We start from the raw sequence: 10,000 nt of genomic DNA on the forward strand, positions 1-10,000 counted from the left end.
GCCCCCGGGTCGGTGTGCGGGCCTCCAGAGCTCGATAAAGTAGTGGTGTCGCTAGCGGTCGAGAAGGCACTTTTCGACGCCTACTGCCACCCCCACATGGCGGTAGGCGCAAAACTGGAAAATCGCCGACCAGAAATGTCGCTTCGTATAATCGACGTTTTTTTTGACCACCATTTTCAGGTGTCGGAGGTGGGTCTGGACGAATACCAACACCATTTCTGGGGTTTCACAACCGCCCGGCTTCTCCGACATATGTTGGAAAGGAGTAGCGATCGAGCGACGGGGGCTGTCGGTAGGCGGCCGCGGGTTGCATGTGTGCCCGGGACAGCACCCCCATCCAACTAAGGGGTGTCCCCCGGGGGCCAGGGGGACCTCGTCCAGGTCGGCCGGGCGCTTCCAGACGCCTACCGACACCGGTCAGGTCGGCGAGGCTCCCGGCGGCCCCGAGCGGGACCACAGGTTGCGGAAGGCGTCCAAGTGAGCGGCGGCGAGAGGCGGAGGCCCCCGGGGTCGACTCCGCGGCCCCCGGGTCGGTGTGCGGGCCTCCAGAGCTCGATAAAGTAGTGGTGTCGCTAGCGGTCGAGAAGGCACTTTTCGACGCCTACTGCCACCCCCACATGGCGGTAGGCGCAAAACTGGAAAATCGCCGACCAGAAATGTCGCTTCGTATAATCGACGTTTTTTTTGACCACCATTTTCAGGTGTCGGAGGTGGGTCTGGACGAATACCAACACCATTTCTGGGGTTTCACAACCGCCCGGCTTCTCCGACATATGTTGGAAAGGAGTAGCGATCGAGCGACGGGGGCTGTCGGTAGGCGGCCGCGGGTTGCATGTGTGCCCGGGACAGCACCCCCATCCAACTAAGGGGTGTCCCCCGGGGGCCAGGGGGACCTCGTCCAGGTCGGCCGGGCGCTTCCAGACGCCTACCGACACCGGTCAGGTCGGCGAGGCTCCCGGCGGCCCCGAGCGGGACCACAGGTTGCGGAAGGCGTCCAAGTGAGCGGCGGCGAGAGGCGGAGGCCCCCGGGGTCGACTCCGCGGCCCCCGGGTCGGTGTGCGGGCCTCCAGAGCTCGATAAAGTAGTGGTGTCGCTAGCGGTCGAGAAGGCACTTTTCGACGCCTACTGCCACCCCCACATGGCGGTAGGTGTAAAATCGGAATAGACCGGACCAGGAATGTCGAGGGGGAAAAAAATGACAAAGTCCTGGTGTGCCTAGCCTACGAGAAGGCACTTTGCGACGCCTACCGACATCCCCATGTGGCAGTAGGCGTAAAACTGGAAAATCGCCGACCAGAAATGTCGCTTCGTATAATCGACGTTTTTTTTGACCACCATTTTCAGGTGTCGGAGGTGGGTCTGGACAAATACCAACACCATTTCTGGGGTTTTCCAGTTTGAAAGTTTTATAAAACATGTTCGGTAGGAAGCACACTTTGGTGTGTCGGTTCGTCGGAGCAGCGACTCTTTGCCTCGTGGTGGTCCGGAACGTCTCTACGGGCTTGTCGCAAAGGCGTCAGAAAGTGGCATCTCCGCCGCCTAGGGCTGTCACCGTTATCGCTGTCGCCCCCGCGCTCCAACTTGTTTTGATCCGCCGCCTTCGTTCCTGCCAACCGTGCGCCCGCTCATCGTCGTTAGGTTATAATACGTGGTACGTGTGTGTGCTTCTCCGTGGACCTAGGGCTGCTCGACGTGTCGAACGATATGTTGGAACAACTAACGGCTCCTTTTCCTGGTTCCATAGTCGTCGTGGTACCCGCGTCGTCAGCCATATCTATGTCCACCATGTTTAGCCGATACGTTTGCTGCAGCTTCTGCTTCCCGCCTCAGCGTTCGCCGCTCTCAGCCGCCGCTGTTGTTGCTGCCGTTCTGCCATTCAACCACTACCTGCGAATCTTTCGATGATCGGCCGAACGACCCATCGCTGTGCGACCGATAAATCCTCCGGATTAGGGAGAAACGCCGCCGCTCTCTGCCGCCGTCGAACGGAAAAACGTACATTGTAACGAACGAACGAACGAACGAACGAATTAACGAACGAGCGAACAAACAAACAAAAAATAGCCGCGGGGGATGCACTATGTAGATCCTGATCCCCTTGTAACCATACGTACGTTGTTCGATGCTCTCCCGTCCTGGAAGTCGCCGCAGCAAACAGGAGGATGAGCAGCAGCAGGCGCCGCCGCCGTAACCGCCGCCTGCCTGCCGCCTCCTACTCCTGTCAGCGTCCGATCTCACAGCCGTGTGAACGTTCGCTGACACCCGATTTCTTTCCGTCTGGCAAAACCTTGGACGTCCCGCTCGCGGTACACGTGCTGCAGCGACTTCTCGTCCGACAACGCATAAGCGTCGACGTCTGCCGCCGCATCTTCTGATACGTGGACGGTGATAGCGCTAGTCCCTTCTTGCGCCACCTCCACCTTTGTTAGCGCCAAAGAAGATCGATCGAGCAGTCGTGGTCGCAGTCGATTAACCCGTTTTCACCGTCCGCAGTTCCCAAGCCGCCGATCAAGTCGTTGCTCTTCTTGTTCGTTCTTCCCATACCGTCGATTTGCACGGCTGCCGGATGAGCCATCCTCTGTCCGGCGAAGCGCTCACGTCAGTGATCGATACTTGCACCGACAGTCCTCCCGCTCGCGACTCGGTGCTCGAATCGGACTCGTTCGTTTTTATCTCGATGCGATTGTGAAAAGGGGGACCGGTCGTCAATGTCGTGTGTGTCGACGATGTTGTTCGCCCGGTCCGCCGCGTTGTTGTCGTTTTTTTTTTTTTTTTTTTTCCCCTAACGTTCGCCGTCGCACGGACGAAAGGGTGAGAAAAAAAAAAAGCTCGAAAAAGCCGCCCAAAAAAATCGGACCGAGGAGCCGCTTGCGAGAACGCGCCATGTGCACGTTGTCTCTCCTCGGTTTTCCGAGCACGAACACGACGCCGGTCGGTCGGTCGGTCGACGAAGGCGACGACGAAGGTGACGGGAAAATTTACGCCGCCGCTGCCCTGGTCCAGCTCCTCCCCGATGACGGCTGTGATGTTGACGTTGACGTTGGCGACGACGACGACGACGACGGAGACGACGACGACGACGAGACGGCATCGATGGCGACCACGATGACGACGACCTCGACGAGTTCAGTCTGCACCTTGACCTCCGATGTCCGTGTGCACTGCCGTCGTGCTGTTTGTCGTTTGTCGTATGTATCGCTGTCAAGGGTGCCGTTGTCGTTGTTGTTGTCGACGTTGTTGCTTGCTCTCTCGTCTCGGTCGGTTGGTACGTTGATGACGACGACGACGACGAAGACGACGACGACGACGACGAGACGGCATCGATGGCGACCACGATGACGACGACCTCGACGATTCCAGTCTGCACCTTGACCTCCGATGTCCGTGTGCACTGCCGTCGTGCTGTTTGTCGTTTGTCGTATGTATCGCTGTCAAGGGTGCCGTTGTCGATGTTGTTGTTGTCGACGCTGTCGTCTGTTCTCTCTTCTCGGCCGGCTGTGACGTGGACGTTGACGACGACGACGACGAGACGGAATCGATGGCGACCACGATGACGACGACCTCGGCGAGTTCAGTCTGCACCTTGACCCTCGATGTCCGTGTGCACTGCCGTCGTGCTGCTTGTCGTTTGTCGTATGTATCGCTGTCAAGGGTGCCGTTGTCGTTGTTGTTGTCGACGTTGGTCGCTTTCGTTCTTTGAGTCTCGGTCTCGGTCCAAGTCAGGGGAGAAACAAAAAAGAGGCCATCAGCGCGGGCAGCGCGCTTCTACTGACGGCGAACCTCCTCGAAAAACAAATAAACACGTGCCCGTCGTTGTAGTTGTCTGTCTTATGTCGGTCGGTCGGTCGGTCGGTCTGTCGTTCTGTCGAAACAAAGTCCCAAATTCCAACGATACCTGGTTGATCCTGCCAGTAGTCATATGCTTGTCTCAAAGCTTAAGCCATGCAAGTGTAAGTTCACGCCACGCATTAGAACGGGCGAAACCGCGAATGGCTCAGGAACCGGACCTAATCCTCGGGACCGTATTCCTCCTCGGAGGCGATGGATAACTGTGGCAATTCTAGAGCTAATACATGTGACACAGGCCGCGATCGGTCGGCGCGCCGTCGTCGCCACGCCTCGCGCGCTGGCACCCGCGTCGGCCGTTCCGGGTCGCGGCGCTACATATTAGACTGAGACCGATGCGCGTCATTCCGTCCTCCCGTCGTCGGCGTTCCCGCTCGCGGGTCCGTTCGGTGGCGGGGCTCATAGGGCGGCGCGCTCCGCTTTGGTGACTCTGGATAACTCACTGGTCGATCGCACGAGCTTTCACGCCCGGCGACGGGTCTCTCGAGGGTCCGCCCTATCAACTGTCGACGGTCGGTTAAGTGCCTACCGTGGTTACTACGGGTAACGGGGAATCGGGGTTCGATTCCGGAGAGGGAGCATGCGAAACGGCTACCACATCCAAGGAAGGCAGCAGGCGCGCAAATTACCCACTCCCGGCACGGGGAGGTAGTGACGAAAAATAACGACGCGGGACTCTGTCGAGGCCCCGCGATCGGAATGAGTACACTTCAAATCCGTTAACGAGGACCAACCGGAGGGCAAGTCTGGTGCCAGCAGCCGCGGTAATTCCAGCTCCGGTAGCGTATATTAAAGTTGTTGCGGTTAAAAAGCTCGTAGTCCGAACTCGGGTTCGTGGTCGCGCAAGCGGCCCCGGGGCGGCGGCGCCATCGTCCGTCGTTGACTTTGGTCGTCCGTTCGCATTCCCGGCCCTTTCCGCCGGTGTCAACCGCTAGCATACCCGCCACGCGGTCCTGCCGGCGAGGTGGACGAGGAGGTCGTGATCGGGATCCGGGAAAAAAAAAAACAAGTGGTCGTCGGTTCGGTTCCGGGAGTAGTCTAACGGGGGGGTGCTACGTGTGTGTGTTTGGGTGTGTTCATTCGCATCCCCGCACTCTGACCCCCGCGCTTCTCTCCCTCTCCCTTTCCGCGCGTTCCTCTTTTTTTTTTGAACCCCCCGGTCCGCTCCGAGTCCCTGCTTCGTGTCTTGTCTGCGCGCGTGTTGCGGTCGGCGGTTTCTCCTCCAAGGGTGCTCTTAACCGAGTGTCCGCGGCGGCCGGTACGTTCACTTTGAAAAAATTAGAGTGCTCAGAGCGGGCTGTTCAAGCTTGCATACGATAAGCATGGAATGATGGAAGAGGGCCTCGTCTACGTCTGTCGGTCTCCGTCTACGGCGAGGCAATGATCGAAGGGAGCGGTCGGGGCCACTCGTATTGCGACGTTAGAGGTGAAATTCTTGGATCGTCGCAAGACGAACTGCAGCGATGGCGTGTGGCAAGCACGTTTTCCTCGATCAAGAGCGAAAGTCGGAGGTTCGAAGACGATCAGATACCGTCGTAGTTCCGACCGTAAACGATGCCGACCGGCGATCCGCCGGCGTTCGCTTCCATGACCCGGCGGGTAGCCTGCGGGAAACCAGAGTTCGGTTCCGGGGGGAGTATGGTTGCAAAGCTGAAACTTAAAGGAATTGACGGAAGGGCACCACCAGGAGTGGAGCCTGCGGCTTAATTTGACTCAACACGGGAAAACTCACCCGGTCCGGACACCGGTAGGATTGACAGATCGATAGCTCTTTCTCGATTCGGTGGGTGGTGGTGCATGGCCGTTCTTAGTTGGTGGAGCGATCCGTCTGGTTGATTCCGATAACGAACGAGACTCCGGCCTGCTAACTAGTGCGCCGATGTCAGTGATTTTTACGGCGGGCTCGGCGTCCTCCGTGGCGCTCGGGTCCGGGTCGGTTTTCTCACGCACTTCTTAGAGGGACGGGTGGCAGAAAGCCACACGAGGCGGAGCGATAACAGGTCTGTGATGCCCTTAGATGTCCGGGGCCGCACGCGCGCTACACTGGAGGTATCAGCGGGGACTTCGCCCCGGCCCGAGAGGGTTGGGAAACCTCTGAACCACCTCCCGTGATAGGGATCGGGGCCTGTAACCAACCCCGTGAACGAGGAATTCCCGGTAGGCGCGGGTCAACAGCCCGCGTCGATCACGTCCCTGCCCTTTGTACACACCGCCCGTCGCTACTACCGATCGAACGGTCCGGTGAGGTCCTCGGATCTGGCCGACGACGCCGCCGGGCAGTGCGCGACGTGTCCGTCACGACACTCGTGCATCTACGCCTCGGCGTTCGATGCCTGGAGAAGACGACCGAACCCGATCGTTTAGAGGAAGTAAAAGTCGTAACAAGGTTTCCGTAGGTGAACCTGCGGAAGGATCATTACCGTTTTCCCGTTCGAGACTGGTTTGTTGTTTTCCGGCCTACCTCCTCTGTCTGTCGGCGTCAACGCCTCGAATGCGCGCAAACAAACCTATAAAAGGCGGAGCGAGAGATAGATTTGTGGTGACGCGGAGGTTTTTAAAGCCCCAGCTCTTCTTGCTTGCTTCCGCGTCTTACCACCTGTTTGTTTTTTCGCCCACCGCAAGTGATGGCCGCTTCTTCTTTGCCTTGTCGCCGCTTTATCGTTTTTTGTTTTTTTTGCAGCCGCTGTGCCACCGCCGCTAGCTAAAAACAAACTACTCGCGACATTGCAATGCCGTCACGCCTCCTCGCACAGACCTCCTCGCACACTACTAAATCTATATAAACAAAAACTAATATAAAAAACCCAAGTGCTGAACCCTGGACGGGGGATCACTCGGCTCGTCCGTCGATGAAGAGCGCGGCCAGCCGCGAGAACTGATGCGAATTGCAGGACTCAGTGAACATCGACACCTCGAACGCACATTGCGGCCCCGAGATCCCTTGTCTCGGGGCCACGTCCGGTCGAGAGGCGGAACGTTACATGTCTTTCTCCGTTAACGAAACGACATCTTGCCGTCCCCGTGCCCGCCCGGTCCTCGGCACGGTGGTAACCGGGACGTCGCAGGAGCGAGTGACGAGGGGGAAGAAAAATAAAAAAAGAATTGACTCCTTTCAATGTCTTTTTTTTTTTTAAAACCCTCTCCGGCCTCCTCCTTCGTCTCCCGCTGGCAGACCGCGGAGTCTTTTCCCTTTTCGACCGCGTGAAGAAACACTGTGGAGGAGGAGCAGGAGGAGTCTGTCCGAAAGCAGCCGAAGGGAGAACAAAACAAAAAAAAAAGCACCGACCTAACCGACTGCCGACGTAAGCGCCGCCTGCTCGTCTCGCTCTCTGCCTCATGAAGGTGTCTCTCAGCGACGCCTCGAGCAGCGCGACGAGCACGGCCGTCGCACCGTAAAAAGGTGGCCGCGTCGTAGGCAACGTCGGATGGGGAGGACCCACGCTTTTTTTTTAATTGTTGGCTTCTTCATTTTCGGTCGGACGGGCGCTATATCGGCCAGCCGTCGTCACACGGAGGGTACCGATCGAGATTCCTCTCCTCCAAACACCACACTCTACTAAAAACCGCCGCCCTCGGCTCGGACGAGACGACCCGCTGAACTTAAGCATATCGCTAAGCGGAGGAAAAGAAACCAACCGGGATTCCCTTAGTAACGGCGAGTGAACCGGGAGAAGCCCAACGCCGAATCCCGTCGCAAGTTAAAGGCTTCGGGACGTGTGGCGCATGGGTCGAAGGCAGCCGTTCGTTTTCGTCTCGCATAGTTCGGAGTTCCCTCGATCGGGGCCGCCCGCGGCGGGTGCCAGGCCCATTCGGTGCGGACGGCGAGCGACGGCCTTCGATCCGAGAGTCGGGTTGCTTGGGAACGCAGCCCAAATCGGGTGGTAAGCTCCATCCAAGGCTAAATACCGGGACGAGTCCGATAGTCGACAAGTACCGTGAGGGAAAGTTGAAAAGAACTTTGGAGAGAGAGTTCAAGAGAACGTGAAACCGCCCAGGGGTAAACGGGTGGGACCGCTCACCGCGATCGCGGGGGGACTCAGTCCGGTGCTGCCTAGGCTCGAGCCCAAACTCGATGTGTGTTCTTGAAAGAGAGGCCGTCGCGGCACAGGTCGTCGTTCGTCGTGTCCGCGGGGAACTCGTTCTCCGCGGGCCAGCTTTTGTGCCCGCGTCGCCGACGAAGGAGACGGGCCGCGTGGATAGCGGGAAGGGAAACGTGGTGACGACCGCGGCGTCGGTAGGTGGCTGCGTCGGTTGGCTGCGACGGAGGGGACTCGTCCTCTCGATCGCTGCTGCCGCCGGGCCCTAACCCGCCGCATCCGTCGCCGCCGCTTCTTCTTTCCTCCTGCTCCCTCCGCGCGCGACTCCGCTGCACCCGTCCCCTTCTCATCGCTCGGCGTAATCATGGCGCGGGCGCTTCGGCGCGACCTCCGCGCGGCCGGCACCGGACGCACTTCCCCTCCGGTCCGTCGTCGCGACCCGTTCCCGGCGTGCAGGTCGAACACGCGGGTTTTTTTCCGTAGGCGGCAGGCGTTTCATCACCCTGAAAACCCCCGTCTTCCCACCTTGTGAAGTCGGGGGCCACCGGCCGTCGGGCCCGCGAACGTAACTGCCCCTTTCTGCCGGGAACGGAGGAAATCTGACACGATCCGTTACACGTGGCGAGCCGGTCCGTTTTGATCCCGCCGGAAGTCGCGTGCGGGCGACGCACTCTGTGTGTCGCTCCTTAGGCGCCCCACCGTCTCGGGCGCGTGCGCGATGAGAGGCGGGATAGGACTGGCGCGGCCTCGCCGTCACGCACCTCGCCGACGTTTCGGGTTCTTGTCGGGGGCAACCCCGCCCGCGCCCGTTTCCGTTTCCGGAGAGGTCGCTCGGCGACGCTTTTTTACTCGAGCCGCCCGCCACCCCGGGTCAGCGACGTGCATCGGCAACCCACCCGACCCGTCTTGAAACACGGACCGAGGAGTCCTGGCCGTTCGCGAGTCGTAGGGGCCACCTCTGACTAACCCCGAAGGCGAAGCGAAAGCGAGAGAGCGTGTAGGAGGGCGTCGATCGGGAGAGGTGTCGTGGCAAAGTCGTCCGGGGGTCGTCGGGGGGTGTCGTCGGTCTCGTGCCGTCGTCTTCTCCTCGCCTCACCCGCCTCCGAGCCGTGCCCGATCCCGCCGGCGCGGCGTTTTCGGCCTTCCGCCGTCGCTGCTGCGGTGCCCGCAACTTTTCCTTTTTTCTCTCTTCCCGAGAGAGATAGGAGAGGGAAGGCTCGTGGCTGACGTGCGGTTGTTTTTCCCTCCTCCCCGAGAGGGGACCGGCGCATCTTCCAAAAAGGGGAATTGCCGGGCGCCAGCTTCCATATCCTCCTTCCGCCCATCGGTGAGATCCCGCGGCTTGAACTAGTCCTATTTTGTCGTCGAGTTTAGGCGCTGCGCGCGGGCGCATCACCCCCGGGTCGGTTTCCCCTTTTTCCGAGTACGACTCGGCCGACTCTGGCGTAGCGAGCGACCAGGGACCCGAAAGATGGCGATCCACGCCCGGTCGGGATGAAGCCAGAGGAAACTCTGGTGGAAGTCCGAAGCGCCTCTGACGTGCAAATCGATCGTCGGAACCGGGTGTAGGGGCGAAAGACCAATCGAGCCGTCTAGTAGCTGGTTCCCTCCGAAGTTTCCCTCAGGATAGCTGGCGCTCGATCGTCGCAATTCCATCCGGTAAAGCGAACGATTGGAGGCCCCGGGGCCGTTCACGGCCTCGACCTACTCTCGAACTCGGAACGGGTGGAACGGGCCGACTCTCCCGAACGACGGAGCCGACCCATCCGGCCGCCGCCGCCAGCACGCTTCGCTGGGCGGTTGGTCACCTCGAATGCGAGTGCCAAGTGGGCCACTTTTGGTAAGCAGAACTGGCGCTGTGGGATGAACCAAACGTCCGGCTAAGGTGCCTAACGCGACGCCCATGAGATCCCCGAAAGGGTGTCGGTCGATATAGACAGCAGGACGGTGGCCACGGAAGTCGGAATCCGCTAAGGAGTGTGTAACAACTCACCTGCCGAATCGACCGGCCCCGAAAATGGATGGCGCTGGAGCGACGGACCGATGCCGGACCGTCGCGGCGAGGAGCGATGAACTTTCGCGCCGAAACGATGCCGCGACGAGTAGGAGGGCGCCGC

The 10,000-nt window shown here is 59.8% G+C and overlaps 2 non-coding genes and 1 pseudogene across 2 annotated transcripts in view; all 3 read left to right on the forward strand.

Moving 5' to 3' along the window:
- Positions 1 to 3,892: 3,892 nt before the first annotated feature.
- LOC145273393 (small subunit ribosomal RNA) lies at positions 3,893 to 6,265 on the forward strand (annotated as a pseudogene).
- A 395-nt stretch (positions 6,266 to 6,660) lies between these two features.
- Positions 6,661 to 6,818, forward strand: LOC145273373 (5.8S ribosomal RNA). Its single transcript, XR_013866366.1, has one exon. It is a non-coding gene; the product is annotated as a 5.8S ribosomal RNA (ribosomal RNA).
- A 595-nt stretch (positions 6,819 to 7,413) lies between these two features.
- Positions 7,414 to 10,000, forward strand: part of LOC145273181 (large subunit ribosomal RNA) — a 5,726-nt gene continuing 3,139 nt past the window's right edge. The window contains exon 1 of the ribosomal RNA XR_013866211.1: positions 7,414 to 10,000. This exon is cut by the window's right edge and continues 3,139 nt beyond it. This is a non-coding gene — a ribosomal RNA (large subunit ribosomal RNA).

This window comes from Euprymna scolopes, unplaced genomic scaffold (assembly GCF_053919585.1).
Source record: "Euprymna scolopes isolate OS-2025 unplaced genomic scaffold, ASM5391958v1 sca1, whole genome shotgun sequence".
Classification (NCBI taxonomy): domain Eukaryota; kingdom Metazoa; phylum Mollusca; class Cephalopoda; order Sepiida; family Sepiolidae; genus Euprymna; species Euprymna scolopes.